Genomic DNA, 16102 nt, shown 5'->3' with positions numbered 1-16102 from the left:
TCTCCGCGTGTGGCTAGCCTGTGTGCTGTTCTCTACGTGTGGCTAGCCTGTGTGCTGTTCTCTACGTGTGGCTAGCCTGTGTGCTGTTCTCTACGTGTGGCTAGCCTGTGTGCTGTTCTCTGCCTTTCTTGTCACCTTCCTCATGTCACTCTGCCACTCTTTTCGGCATCACTTGCCAAGGAACCATGGGTTCTCAGCCCCCTGTTCTGCAGGTGTCTGTCTAGATTTCTCTGTTCTTGTGTGTAACCAGCTTGATGCATTCCAAGAATACCCTGGGTCGCTTTCCCTCCCCCAGGCTGGGTGGTACTTGCTTTCTCTCTGGACCCCCATTGTCTCCAAATCTCTCTTCGTTCAAATGCTGGCTTCCTCTTCTAACTTGCCCTTCAGCTCCTAGGATCCTCTCCTTTTGGTTCTATGGTTTCCACTTTCCTCTCACAGGACCTCCCCTCATTAATAATTAATTATCTGTATAGGAGTACAAGGGAGGGTGGGCAGCCTGGTGCGAGAGTGTGTGCTTAGCATGTCCAAAGCCCAAACTCTAGCCCTAGGACCCCAAAGGCCATTCAAATCAGCTGCCACTCAGGCACATGTGTTTTCTGTTTTTGTCTTTCTGTGCTCCCTCTCACCACTTCACACACATCTTCCAACCAGGCCCTAAAGGCTGCGGTAGAAGCTTTCTATGTCCTTGGAGGAGCCAAGACCACACCCCTTTATCATTGACTTGACGTCCTGTCTCTCTATGTGAGGTGGCAATGAATCACCACGAATGAGCCTCCCTTCAAATTGATTATTAAAGGCTTTTCTGTGAGGTCCTCTGGGGGTGGATTGTTGGATAGAAAAAAAGTTTTGGTGTCGATGCTTGAATCACCACAGAGTTGAGCAGGGAGTCCCTGGGTAAACCTAAAATGAGGTCTCTGGTTATGAGAAGGCCTGCCATACACAAACCTCTTAAATATTCCGATACACATGGACCGAGTCTAGGTTTATGGTGTGCTAACAACATGCAGGCCCAAACATACTATTAAAATAAGATGAAAAATGAAATCTCTTTGATATTGAATACATGCATGTGTACCTGTATGTGCATGTGTATGCATGTATACCTGCATGTGTGCACATGTATGCACGTATATCTGTGTTGCACACACGTATGTGTGTATGTACATATATCTATGTGTGTGTGCTTGTATGCACATATACCTGTGTGTGTGGATATATGCATATTTACCTGTGTACATGCATGCGTATGCACATATACCTGTGTATGTGCACATGTGTGCATATGTACCTGTGTACATGCATGTGTGTGCACGTGTATGCATGTATAATGTTTGAGTCCTTTCACTTCCCTTTTCTTTCCATTTTCTGAATAGAGTTGGAAGGCTATAGCAAGGCTCACAATCCAGCTTGTCACACACTGGCTGTGGGACCCTGGTCTCTATTTCTCTAATATTAAGAGACTTCTGCTCGGCAGTGGTGGTACATGCCTTTAATTCCAGCACTCGGGAGGCAGAAGCAAGTGGATCTCAAGTGGATCTCAGAGTTCAAGGCCAGCCTGGTCTCCTGAGTTAGTTTTGGGATAGCCATGGCTACACAAATAAATTTTGTCTCAAAAAACAAAAGCAACAGCAAAACAAAAACAAAACAAACAAACACAAAAACAACAAAAAAGAAAAGAAAAAAAGCTGGGTAGTGATGGTACACACCTTTGATCCCAGCACTTGGGAGGCAGAGGCAGGCAGATCTTTGTGAGTTTGAGGCCAGTCCAATCTACAAAGGTGGTTCCAGAACAGTCAGGGCTACACAGTGAAACCCTGTCTCAAAAACCAAACAAACAAACAAAACAAGAAAGAAAAGAAAAGAAAAATAGTTTTCCTTGAAAGGTGTTGAAAGACATGCTGAGATAATACCTAGGTGCCCTTGGGACTAAGGATTCTCAGGCCCCACTAGAGCCCTGGGATCCAAATCTACTCAACAAGGTTGACAGGGACTTTGTCAGTAGTTAGGAAATTCTGCCCTCACCACTAATTCCAGTAACCCGGTGAGGGAGCATCATAGGTGGACAATGGTTTTAGAAAGCACAGGCTTGGCATGGCAGCACACAACTGTAGTTCTGGCACTTGGAGCATTGAAATAGGAGGGTCTCGAGTTTGAGGACAGCTGGACTACCTAGGAGGAGCGTGTCTCAGATAAAGGGAGGGGCATATTAGACAATGGGTATTGTTCTGTATAAAGAAGGGAATCATGTTGTTTTCAGGGAAACATGAAGATGAATAAACCAGAAAGATAGACAAAAGTCTCAGGTTTGCTCCCAATTGTGGAATTTAGATTTACAAAGAAGACATGAAAAGAGGGGCTGGAGAGATGGCTCAGTGGTTAAGAGAACTGACTGCCTTTTCAGAGGACCCAGGTTTGATTCAGCGAACCCACATGGTGCTTCACAGCTGTCTGAGACTCCAGTTCCTGGTCCACTGCTCTCTTCTGACCTGGTGCTCCAGGTATGCAAGCGATGCACACAGATACAGGCAGCCAAACACCAGTGTGCATAAAACAGTAAATAAACAAGAATTGAAAATGTAAAGAGTCCCTGGCCTCCAGGTAATGGGTGGATTCTTATCAAGGGGGAGTGGTGGAAGAGACACACATTTGTAGAATTCTTTTTGTTTCTCTGTTCTGAGGTGAGAAGCGGCTTGCTGTAGTTCTGTCTGACCCAGAGCTCATCATAATCCGTTGGCCTCAGTGTCCTGAGTGCTGGGATTACAGGAGTGAGCCACAATGTCCAACATTTTTGTAGAGTTCTTCTGCTCTCTTTGGAAATTTTAAAGGTGCTCAGCACTATGCCTGGCTAACTTTTATTCTTATTTTCAGCAGTGCGTGTGTGTGCGTGTGTGTGTGTGTCTGCGTGTGTGTGTGTCTGCGTGTGTGTGTCTGCGTGTGCTTGTGTGTGTGTCTGCGTGTGTGTGATCATATCCCCAGGGAGTGGAGCTGCAGGTGGCTTTGAACCACTTGACAAGGGTTCTGGAAATCAAATGTATGTCCTCTGGAACAGCAGTATGTGTGCTTAGCTGCGGAGCCATTTCTCCAGCCCTCATTTATAGAATTCTCCTGAGGATTTTTGGAATGAGTTTGAGTTTCGGGTGGTGTTGCTGGTTGAATGATCTGGTTGTTCAGAGCAAGGCCATTAGGAATAGATGTTGGAACAGAGAAGCTGAGGTCATGGATTCTGTCGGCAGAAGGGAGATGGTATGAAGACAGAGAGCAAGTAAGAAAGTCTCATGTGTGGAGTTTTCTGAAGGTGTTAGAGACATGAAAGGGAAGGACACATTGAGAAATTAGCCTGCATATTCAGAACTGGCAGAGCAATGCCTTTCATAAAAGTCAGTATAGACCCAGCTATTGTATTTTCAGTTTTCACTTCCACCCATTGGGGCAGAGGACCAAAACCAGGACCCGGCACTCACTAGGCAAATGCTCTATTACTGAGCTAAACCCCCATCTCCATCCATTGTATTGAACTCAATATTTCTTCAGACATACAGTAGATGGTAAGAACACAGATCAGGATCCATGTCTATTGTGAATGATTGCTCTCAGTGTTGAAGGGACTCCTTTTTACACTGTTGCCAGTGCTAACACCACTGCTGCTAAAGATGACGAGGGCAGGCTTGGTGAAGTAACGTAGCTGGTGGAGTGTTTGTCTAGAACACAGAAGGCCTTGTTTTTGATCCCCAGCACATTTGGGGAGTGGAGGATCAGATGTTGAAGGTTATCTTTGTCTACCTAGTATGTTTGAGGCAGCTTAGGCTGCATGGGACTCTGTCTGAAAAGAAAGAAAGAAGAAAAAAAGACAATAAACTTGAGATTCAAGGAATTGAATAGATTTCCTGGATAACCGTGGTAACAAGAGAACAATAACAAACAATAGCCATAGTAATGTTATCGCTATGGTAACACTAGTCATGGCTAACACTTTGTTTGCTAGCTGGGGTCATCTTTGTGATTTTCATGCATACGTGATGTTCACAGCTCAAGTCGTCTATGGAAGAAGAAACTGAGGCCTAAGAAGATAAAGCCATTGGTCAGAGGTCTAGGCTTGTAATTGGAGCTGGAATTTGACTCCAGACTGATTGGTTCCATGAGTTTTTCTTAGCCTTTGCATGAGCATCCGTGCTTAAAAAAACAAACAAACAAAAAAAAAACCAAAAAGAGCAAAGTGGTCTTTGCACTGCCGGCCACACACTTCCTATTTATTTGTTGCTTTCTGGCCTGATTCTCTTAAGACTTTTCAGGAAAATGCATCACTACAGGAGAAAGTACCATGTGAAAACCCAGAAAAGCAGAGGATGGTCATGCAGGTCCCCGTGTGCCGGGCCAGTGATATCCGGTATGGAAGTAGCCATTCTGCAAGGTAACATCCCTGTGGCCGTAACCTTAACACTCCCACCGGACACAAGCAAGACTCCAAGGCTGAATCACATGTGAGTCGGCAAACCAGCCAGAGACAGAAAGCCCACGCTTACTCAGAAAAGACCTGGGTTTGTGGCTTATATTCTCGCTCTCTTCTCCCTTCTTCCTTCCTTTCCTCCCTTCCTGACTCCCTTCGCCACCACTGTCTCTTTCTCAGTGTCTTTCTCTTTGGTGACAGCGTCTTCCAGTTCAGGCTAACCTCAAAGACGCTATGAAGCTGAAGATAACCTGGAAGTGCTGATTTTTTTAAATGTAAAGTGACCATTTCTCCTAACTCCAATACGAAATACTTTGACCTAAGTAGCCATGAAATCATCAGATAGTAAGCGAAAGGAAATTTGTGCAATTTATGCAAAGTCTCTGCCTTATAAGGCAATGCAGACGGAACGGTAGCCCTCATCTGATGCCGCATGGAGCCGAGGCCAAGGCTGCTAAGTGTTAACTGATTCTTCTAATTCTACAGCCTTGTCCTGGAAGCATGAACATGAAGCATGGCTCACGACTTTCAGGAACAAAAGGAACACTTTCTTTTCCACTACTTAATGTCCTTAAAACCTGGTTCCACCTCTAAATTTCCAATCACACAGTCTATACATTCCAGATGTGGCACTCGGGAAGAGAGGCAGGTGAATCCCCGTGAGTTCAAGGCCAGTCTGGTCTACACAATAAGACCCTGTATCAAGACAAAATTAAGTACATAAACATTCTGTAGACAGTTCTCCCCCATGTGTTTGAAAACACATGAACTTTCTACAAGTATTTGACTTCTTAATTAAGTGTCTCCTGTACCTAATATGAATTTTAAGTAGCTTGCAGATATCTGTTAGAATACGAGGTTGGAGGTAGAAGTACCCGCCTAGGAATGAGGTTAATTGCTAATGGATGCCAAGCTGTCCTACCTCAGCAGAGGTATTTTCTTTCTTCCTTTTTGTCTGCGATGGCACCTTGCTGTGTGACACAGGCCGACCTTAAATTGAGGAGTTTCTTCTGCCTGGTCTTCCTAGTGCTAGAATTGTAGGTGTATGCCACCAAGCCTGGCTTGTTGGTGTGTGTGTGTGTGTGTGTGTGTGTGTGTGTGCGCGCGTGCGCAAGCAGGGGGCAAGCACTCTGCTTCTGGGCCCTCTTCCCAGACTTGCTTTTCCTAAATTGCATAGCTGAGCTTGACCTCACACTTTAGGCCGGTCTTGAACTCCCCTCAGTGATTGAGATTAAAGGTCAGAGTCGCCAGGCCCAGAATATGTCTGGCTTTGTTGTTATTTGGAGGCAGCATCTCGGGTACCCCATGCTGGCCTTATCTTTCTCTGGCCTCCCCTTTCCAATGCTGGGATTACAGGCATGTAACGTGGTGGTGCTGAGGATCAGCCCAGGGCTTTCTACCAATGGAACTATCCCCAGCCTGGGGTAGCATTATGAATCAAACTAGAATTTATGTAATTAGCAAAAAGATGAAAAACAGAAAAATCTGAGTAACTTCCAGTAGTGTCTCTAAAATTCCTGGGTCACATAAATTACTTAGAAAACTGGGAATAGATCAAGAAATGGGCTGGCCTTCCAACTGAAACTCAGTCCAGTGCCCTCCTCAGAACGAGACCATGGATGCATGAGGACCTGAGGCCTCTTGTGCTGAAGCGACTCCAGTTGATGCTTTTCTCCGTGCTACTCAATTTGTAACATTTCACTAAAATGCCTTTTTGTTATTAATATTCCTCCTTGCATAACATTCCACGAACTGGGATGGGGGTGGGGGGAGTATCTCCATTCTTAGAAAATTGGCGCTCCCAAGTCCAGGGCCAAGGGCCTGTGGGGTTTCTCTCATCTATGGTTATCAGAAAAACCAGGGTGGGACTAAGCCTGCATCACCTGGACCCCTCCTTGTATCAACAGGCCTCACAAACAGAGGAACCCAGCAGTCGCCTTTACACCGCCTGGTACTGTACACGGGGACCAGCTCGTAGGCTCCACAGAAAGGAAAACAAGCGCTGGCCCTGTTCTGATGGCAGCCCGATAACATGGTCCCTCCAGCCAGGGCGCCATTGTTCTCCCTGTGCCCGCCCACGTCCACTCCAGGCCAGGCAGATAAGTCTGCGCGCAGGGCAGGCTACTGTTTGAGTTGGGGTTGTCCAATTCATTGCTCAAAGGGAGGACGTGGGCTTGCTCCGGGAAGGGCGGCCTCTGGTTGTAAGGTCTGAGAGAGAGTAATAACGATTTATGATTAACTAATGACTCCAAGGCTGAGTTTGGTCTCCGACTGCACCGTAGAGGTCTGGGTTGTGAATAAACGCGGGGGTGGGGAGGAGGAGGACAGGAGAGAGAGAATCAGTAGAGAAACTACCACGCTGCAGCTCTGGGCTTTGAGTGTCCCTGCATTCTGCCATTCAGCAAGGGCAGGGGTTCTTTGATTTTTTTTTCCAAGGACATTGTACCCAAATGGGTATGACTGGCTGAGGTACTGCCAGGAGCTGGTAAGGCAGGTTAAATCATTTGTGACAGCATTTGAATGAGACCAACATTTTGTTTAACTTTTTCTGAAAGCAAAACCTTGGGTTTCTTAAATGAATTTTAACCTGCTAGCAAAGAGCAAACAAGAAATACAGTGTTTTCCTTGTACCAGCTGAAATTAGGGCAGTGATGGGTAGGGATGGGCAGTGGTGTGGGAACATGGAAGCTGCCTGGGACTCTGGAATTCTTGCTTGTTTCCATCTGTTTGGTTTCCGTGGAGGGCTTCATGACCAAAGACTTTTTCTCCTACGTCAGAGGGAAAGTAAAATAAGAGAATGCCCTTAAAAACTGAAGTGCTGTGTGAAAGAGGGGCCGTGTTACTAGGCACTAGGGCAGCATGTGCTTGGAAGTATGAGGCAGGAGAATCATGAATATGAGACCAGCTTGAGCTGATCCAAATGAGACCCATTTGAAAAGAGAGAGGTTGGAGGAAGGCGGTGCTGGAATTTACTGTCTAGTGTTTTCCACAAGGGCATGAAGGTGGCCCATGTGACATCATGCAGATGGCAGAACAGGAGCAGGACCCAGCGTGCTTCCTGTAGTCCTGTTGGAAGGACCAAGAATGAACTTAGAAAACAATCTGATTCAAATAATATGATTTTGACTTAAAGGTTCTGTAACTGTTTAAGAAATTAAATGGGATGTTTTATCTTTCAAATGAAAACTTACAAACATGGAGAAGGACGGGAAGGCCACACCTGTATCCCAGCACTCAGGAGGCCGGAAGATTCCTAGCTAAAGGCTAGCTTGGGCTGCGGATCAGACCTGTCTCAAAAACAACAAACATCTCAGCCATGGGAACATCCTGCTTAAGAGAACCAATAGCCATTTTGTCTCTTACTAGAGGCCCTCAGGAAAACAATATTCTCCAAGTGACTATTTTCAACTGTAGCAAGTAGGGTGTGCACATGCATATGTGTGTGCATGCTTACCTTCTTTCTAAGTTCAAGTACTGAAATGGAACTCAGGACCCGCTTTGTCTCGGAACATCCCCAGCAGAGTCCAGCAGGGGCTCAGAGGGTGGCAGTACCTGCAATGCGATGACCTTCGATTGCTCCATGGAACCATGTGAATGTGCAAGGAGAGAGCCGACGCTACAGAGTGATCCTCTGGCACTCACTGCAGCACACACGTGCTCCCAATAATGATGATGATATTAATAACTATGAATTATTTAAAAACAAAATATTATCACAAGTTAATTTGTTGTGATAGTCTTTGTAATTTTATCCCAGGTATAATCCATTTTTATAGTTGAAAAATCATAATTTGTCAAAAAATTCATACACACACACACACACACACACACACACACATATATATAATTTCATTAAAAAGTAGCACACCTTTAATCCCAGTGTGAGTTTGAGGCCAGCCCGGTCTGTAGAATGAGTTCCAGGACAGCCAGGGCTCTCTTGAAAAGACAAACATGAATGAAAAGAGAAGCCCACAGGCTGAAGAGGAAGGCTATTGCGTAGACTCTGCAGGCAGCACAGGAAACTGGTCTTCATTTGTACTACCGTTTCTATTACAAAAGGTATCAGAAGTTCCAAAAGCCAAACTAAACATTTAAGAGCGCTGACCACATGTTGATAGAACTCTGTCATTGGCTAACGGACTGACTAATTAAGTCATTAAATAAGTAAATACATTAAGTATTTAATTAACTAATATGCCTTCTTAAAGTTTCTCCTGCAGGCAAGGTCATGACCCAACTCGGGTGTAACAGAAAATGTACACAGAAGGATGAGCAACAGGAACACAGGCCAGGATTTAGGAGAGAGCTCAACCTGGAAAAACCCCACTGCCTAAATTCCCTCCCTGGAATCCACGTGGCAGGAGACAACTGACCTGTAAGGTGATCTCTGATGTCTATATGAGTGCTGTGGCATTTGTGTGCCCACGTAATGCATAAATAAACAGATAGATGAATGTAATTTAAAAGAGAGAGCATATCAAATGTGAAAGCAGAGGGAGGATACCAAGTGCTCCGAAGTTCTTGTCCCAATTTATAAAAAGTCTCGGCTCAGCCATCCCCTTGCAGCACTGCTAGTGCTGTAGACTCTCCAAAGTCCTCTGGACTGTGAGCTCTCCAAAGGTGAAGAAAAGGCTCCCATGTGCTTGAGACTCAGAGCCGCGGAAGCGCAGAGGCCACCTTGCCAATGCAGACACACTGTGACTTCTCCTTCCCTGCCACCCTGGCGTGAGCTCTCTTAGTCCTAGCACTGGCTTTGCATCCTGCTAGCCCTGCAGAAACAGCTAGTGGGGATTCCTCTGCCATTCTGAAAGTTCTCATCCTCTGCTGGATAGTTTGAATTAAAACCATGGGGCCAGATGACAGCTGCTCACACTTGACTTGAGTAAGTTAAGAAAGGATTGAATTATTGCTCAGTGAGTTATCTTTAGACCTGGATCCAAGCTTCCAATCCTAATTTTGCCTTCGCCTTTGGATAGCCCCCTTTCCCATCTATTCCTCCTTTCCATTGTTGCTCATGTTTTTATGGGCCAAAAACTCATTAATTAGAACTTAGTCTCTAGGACCCTGTGGGATTTTATTGGACATTGTTCTAGTTGATATATGATAAGGATGGAGGCCAATGGCCCTGAGTTGCAGCCCATGAGACCAGCCTTGGAAGAGGGAGCATGCCTAGTGGCTGGCTCTGCTGAGTGTTCCTGATGCTTTTGTAAATCTGTTGAACCCTGTGAGTAGCCAAGCTCACCGGCTAGCTTAAGCTCAGACCTGGAAAGCAGCCATTCTCAAATACTGATCTGAATGTTCCACGTCGAGACTCAACACTGCCTCCTGCCTGGGTCTGATCTTACTTAGACTAACTTCAATTTCTTCTCACAATTCTGACATTGTAGGGTCTCTTTAGTGTGACTCCGATTGATTTGCCTTGCTCTAATGCTTACTTTTAAAACTCGCATGCGTGCGTGCGCATGTGTGTGTGCACGCATATACTTGTGTGAGGGTGCATGTGTGCCCCTGTGTGACTCTGGAGGTCAGAGAACAGTCCTGGATGTCGGTCCCTGCCTTGTTTGAGACACAGTCTCTCTGCTATTTGATATATGAGGCTGGCAGTCCTGTGGGCTCCCAGTTAGAGGGAGGGATTCTCCTGTTTCCAGATTTCATCTCGCTGTAGGATTACCGGGTTATAGCTGTGTACGCTTGTACTGCTAGCACTTTGCCCATTGAGCCGTCTCACCTGCTGCATTTCCTCCTTTTGTGCTTGTTCTGGCTAAAAGAGACATCACACTTTCTCTTGAGACACTTGTCCTGGCTCAAATTCTTGCCCGTCAATCTAGACACCCCCCTTATTGAGATGGAGTCTCTTTGGCTCAGGCTGGCCCTGAACCTGTACTGACCCTCCTACCTCAGCCTTCTTAGTTTTGGGATTACAGACTGGTATCCCAGCAAAATCTGCTTGAATCCAAACTATGGATTGTCCAGTCACGGCTTTCTATAGCCATAATGAGGTCTTTCCCTCTCAAAAATGATGGGAAAAGGCTCTGTGTTCCAGATTTCTGTCTGGTCCTTGAAGGCTCTTGGTTTGTTTAGTACATTTATTTGTTTGTTTTTTAAAACCTATGTATGTATGTTTGTATGTATGTATGTATGTATGTATCTATCTATCATCTATCTATCTATCTATCTATCTATCTATCTATCTATCTATCTATCTATCTATCTATCTATCTATCTATCTATCTATCTTAGAGCAGAACCACACATTGCTTTGAGATAGGTTGTTGTTAGTGATTGTGCCCTTGTCTTTTTGTACATTTTTTTTTACTAGTATGCCCTAAGAGTCAGAGTGTTTGTTCTACAATCACCTTTTGAAACAGTGACTACTAAAATAAGGATATTTTCTCTCTAGATCTTCAGAAGCATGAATGAAGCAAATGTAGCATTTATAAAACCCTTTGGGAAGAAGGGTGACAAGGGCCTTTAAGTAAACATTCAATAATGGAAAAATCAATGAAAATGTTCTTAGGCAAAGAAACTGCCCACCTGACTTTGTGGGTGTTGCCTTTCTTTGCTCACACAGCTTTCCTTCCATCTGATAGTTGCAAGGTGACATTAGGCTGCACCTTGTCAGTCATGCTTTACATGGGGAGATTTCCCCACTCCGCTGGGTGTGGTGGTTGCATCTAAAGTGTGCAACAAATGTTTGCTAATGAGCATTTTGGGGGAGCAGTCCAAAGGATACTGAATTACTTACTGGTTTCTGTTCACTGGGAAGATTCTCTTACCAGGCCCCTACCGGTCTTAGTTGCTGTAGCCCGTCCTTTTTGGCCAAGGTCAAAGAGAAAAGGTTTAGGTCCACAGAACTTGAGTGGTTGGCAAACAGTGGACACTGGGTACATGAAGCAGCCACTTGCTCGCTGACTGGGGTGATTGTTTCATAGACCAGGCTGGCCTGGAGCTTGCTCCGGACGTTGATTACGAGTGTGAGCTAGTATACCCTGTACCATCACTTTCTTACTGTAACTGTGGTTCTGGTTGATATCACACCAGGTTTGCACTGAGCAGCAATGTCCCCCACAACTTCCTAGGTTGGATCAAACAGCATCCTTTGAAAATAATCAGGCAAGGTTTCGGTTAAGGATATCTTGGTACATATTTATAATAAAATACCATTCAATTAGTAAAGAAAAAAGACATATCTTTACATATTCCCTCATCTCATTGCTTTTTATTTTTATGTTACTTATTTACTACATGTATTGGCTAATTTATGTTGCTATGGTAAAACACCATGACCAAAGCAACTTAAAGAAGATAATCTACTTGGGCTTATGGTTCCTGAGGGATTAGGATCTGCCGTGGTAAGGAAGGGCAGAAAGCACAGAGGCCCACACAAATGGTGCACCCCTAACTTCTCGAAGCCTGCCTGCATCCAGTGACATACTTTCTCCAGCTTCTTACAACTCAGTTGGGCACCAAGTATTCAAACGTCCAGATTAGGGGGACATTTCTCACTCAAACTATCATATTAAGTTTTCAGGTTAGTACGAAAGTTACCAGGTTTCCCCATGGCATATTCTTGCCTCACGCCAGTACATTCTGTTCCCACTTACACCGTCACCCGCTGTCCTTCCTCGTGCTCCCCAGCAGAGTCCTGCACTTGTCACCCAGGCAGTACCCTCTTCGCTGTCTCAGCATATAGATCCCATTCTTTTTGCTTTCCTCCCTAAGATGTCTTCCTTCTGTCTCACAATCTCTTTCCTAGTTTTGTGACATACATACATACATCTACAAACACATAATACTATTTTAAATACAGATGCCACATATAGGAGAAAATACTCAGTCTTTGTCTTTTTGAATTTGGTTTATTTTGCTTGACATATGTTTTCCAACTGCATCCACTTTTCGGCAAATGTCATGATTTTGTCTTTCTTTATGGTTGCACAAAATTCCGTTGTGTATATGAACCACATTTTCTGTATTCCTCCTGTGTTGATGGATGTATAGGCTGGCTCCATTTTCTGGCTGTTATGAATAGTGCAACAATAAATTGCATGCACAAATCTCTGTGGGACGCTGGCTTGTTTCTTTGGGTGTGTACCCAGGGGAGGAATTGCTGGGTTATATGATAGCCCTGTTTCAGTTTTTGGAGCAGTCTCTATATTGAGCTCCATGGTGCCTGTATGAGTTTACCCTCCCACCAGCAGTGATTAAGTACTCCCCATTACTTTCCCCACATCCTTAGTATCTGAGACATTTTATTTTCTTGATGCTAGCCATTCTAACTTGGGTGAGATGAAATCTCAAGGCAGGTTTAATTTTCATTTCCCTGCAGGCTAAGGGTGTCAAAAACTTCTCAAGTGCTTGGACATTTGTGTTCTTTTCTTTTGAGGACTGACTATTCAGCCTTAATGTGGTACAAAGGATCTTTTCTAAAACACAGTGTTTAGTTTAAAGGAGAAAAAAGAGGATACTGATCAGTGGGTATAATATGTGATCTACTTATATGTTTATTTTAAGTATTATATATAGCATATATTACTGTGTGTGCATGTGTGTAGGGTATGGATATGGGCATGCTACTGAGCCTTTGTAGAGGTCAAAAAACCCCAAAATTTGAAAGTTGGTTCTGTCCTTATGTCTTGTTTTTGAGGCAGGGTCTCCCCTGTTGTTTCTGTCACCACCGCTGTCGCTGTCTAAGTACAGGATGACTCTCTTGTCTTGCCCATCACACTGCGAGAGGCCTTGGGCTGGTATTATAGAAGTGAGCCTCTCCTCTGGCTAGTTAATGCGCGCCTGGAGCTCTAACTCAGGTTCAGGGTTGTGTGGCAAGGACTCTTACCTGCTGAGCTGTCTTGTAGGTGGTTTTTAGTGTAAATACAAGTACCAGGTGGTTTTAAATTTTGACTTATTTTGCTTAGCATATGCTCTTCAAGTGTGTGTGTGTGTGTGTTGGATATTTTAGGTAAGAAATACAAGAAATTGATAGCCAAATGGATTGCTGTTCAAGGGCAGGGAAATGGAGAGGGTACGGTGCGAAAGAATTTTAACTGGAACCCTCTTACATGAGTAGCAGCTTTGCAGTATGTTCTTGGCTCGGCTCAACTACATTTCCCAGAATTCCTTATGCTGTGTCTTTCCAGTTAGAGACTACTGGACGAGTTTCAGAAGGTAGAAGCAAAGACATGCCTAGCTCACACTGCTGTTGCTCACCTGCTGGCAGCCAGTGCTGTCATAAGGCAGGCAGGGTCTGTGCTCGCACTGGGTCCTCTCTCTTAGATGGAAATTTGATCTTTTCTGACTTCTCCACCAGCTCTGACTTCTCTGCCTCGCTGTGATGAGTGAACCAACCTCTCCTGCAGCACACCGAGGTCACAGCACTGAGAACCAACATTCTTTGGTCCACCCTCCATGGTTCTCATCAGACATAAGGGTTCCAGCTTGTCCTTGGCATCCCTTACCTTTCTATTCATATCTGCAGATTCTAATATCAGATGCGGAGACAGTGTCACACAGACTGGATTTCCAGCCTCTGCTGTTCCATTGCTGTGTGTACAAATCCTCTACCGGGTGTGCGCAAAACTCTGATGGTTCTAGGACCGAACTCTAATACAGAATTACTAGATTTTTTTTTAAAAGCACGTTCATGCATTATCCACTCAAAATTAAACAGATATTTCCAGTGCAGATCTAGAAGCCATGAGTACCCCTTCTCAGATCCCATTGGGGGCTAACGGGAGAGAGCTGTTGGTGGTAGCGGTGTGTTCATCTCTCCCTGCTCCTCAACTTTCAGCCAGTTTTTGAGATTTTCTCTTTATCTTTTGTTTTCAGCAAGCTGGGCATGGTGTCCCCAGCTCTCTGTGGTTGCCCTGCTTAAGTGCTCACAGTGGTAATGGAGAGGGAAGAAAGATTTTTCTTTATCCCACCAAATTTAGGAATGTTTTGTCATTCCATACTCACCCCCCCATCTTTTTTTTTTTTAAAAAAAAACCACTTGTGTTACTTTCATCCATGTATGTGTGTATCTCTGTGTGTGGCTACTTACCTGTGAGTGAGCCAGAAGAGGGAATGCAAACTTGTGCAAACACTTTGGAAAGCAGTGTGGCGGTTTCTCAGGAAATTCAGGATCAATCTACTCCTGGACCCAGCAATACCACTCTTGGGAATATACCCAAGAGATGCCCTATCATACAACAAAAGTATATGCTCAACAATGTTCATAGCAGCATTGTTTGTAATAGCCAAAACCTGGAAACAACCTAGATGCCCTTCAATGGAAGAATGGATTAAGAAAGTATGGAATGTCTCTTCCGGTTCCCGCAGCCTCTCCAGCCAAGAGCAGCAAAGTCTCTCGCGACACCCTGTACGAGGCGGTGCGGGAAGTCCTGCACGGGAACCAGCGCAAGCACCGCAAGTTTCTGGAAATGGTGGAGCTGCAGATCAGCCTGAAGAACTACGACCCCCAGAAGGACAAACGTTTCTCGGGCACCGTCAGGCTCAAGTCCACCCCTCGCCCCAAGTTCTCGGTGTGCGTCCTGGGGGACCAGCAGCACTGCGATGAGGCCAAGGCCGTGGATATCCCCCACATGGACATCGAGGCGCTGAAAAAGCTCAATAAGAACAAGAAGTTGGTCAAAAAGCTGGCCAAGAAGTATGACGCCTTTCTGGCCTGAGTCTCTGATCAAGCAGATCCCGCGTATCCTGGGCCCAGGCCTGAACAAGGCTGGCAAGTTCCCTTCCCTGCTGACACACAATGAATACATGGTGGCCAAAGTGGACGAGGTGAAGTCCACGATCAAGTTCCAAATGAAGAAGGTGCTGTGTCTGGGTGTCGCTGTCGGCCACGTGAAGATGACTGACAACGAGCTGGTCTACAACATCCACTTGGCTGTCAATTTCTTGGTGTTCTTGCTCAAGAAGAACTGGCAAAATGTCCGGCCTTTGTATATCAAGAGCACCATGGGCAAGCCCCAGCATCTTTACTAGGATGCCCCAATAAACCTTCGTGCTACTCTAAAAAAAAAAGTATGGAATATATACATATTAGAGTACTACTCAGCAGTAAAAACCAAGGACTTCTTGAATTTTGCATGCAAATGGATGGAAATAGAAAACACTATCCTGAGTGAGGTAAGCCAGACCCAAAAAGACGAACATGGGATGTACTCACTCATATTTGGTTTCTAGCCATAAATAAAGGACATTGAGCCTATAATTAGTGATCCTAGAGAAGCTAAATAAGAAGGAGAACCCAAAGACAAACATATAGGCATCCTCCTGAATATTAACCTTCATCAGGCGATGAAAGGAGACAAAGACAGAGACCCACATTGGAGCACCGGACAGAAATCTCAAGGTCCAAATCAGGAGCAGGAGAGAGAGCACGAGCAAGGAACTCAGGACCGTGAGGGGTGCACCCACACACTGAGACAATGGGATGTTCTATCGGGAACTGACCAAGGCCAGCTGGCCTGGGTCTGAAAAAGCCTGGGATAAAACCAGACTTGCTGAACATAGCAGACAATGAGGACTACTGAGAACTCAAGAACAATGGCAATGGGTTTCTGATCCTACTGCAGGTACTAACTTTGTGGGAGCCTAGGCAGTTTGGATGCTCACCTTACTAGACCTGGATGGAGGTGGGTGGTCCTTGGACTTCCCACA

General features: G+C 45.0%; 1 pseudogene; it reads left to right on the top strand.

Moving 5' to 3' along the window:
• Positions 1 to 14802: 14802 nt before the first annotated feature.
• LOC142848711 (large ribosomal subunit protein uL1 pseudogene) lies at positions 14803 to 15424 on the top strand (annotated as a pseudogene).
• The last annotated feature ends 678 nt before the right edge of the window (positions 15425 to 16102 follow it).

The sequence above is a fragment of the Microtus pennsylvanicus genome, chromosome 4 (genome assembly GCF_037038515.1).
Source record: "Microtus pennsylvanicus isolate mMicPen1 chromosome 4, mMicPen1.hap1, whole genome shotgun sequence".
NCBI classification, from domain to species: domain Eukaryota; kingdom Metazoa; phylum Chordata; class Mammalia; order Rodentia; family Cricetidae; genus Microtus; species Microtus pennsylvanicus.
This window is presented reverse-complemented; position numbering and strand designations above follow the sequence as displayed.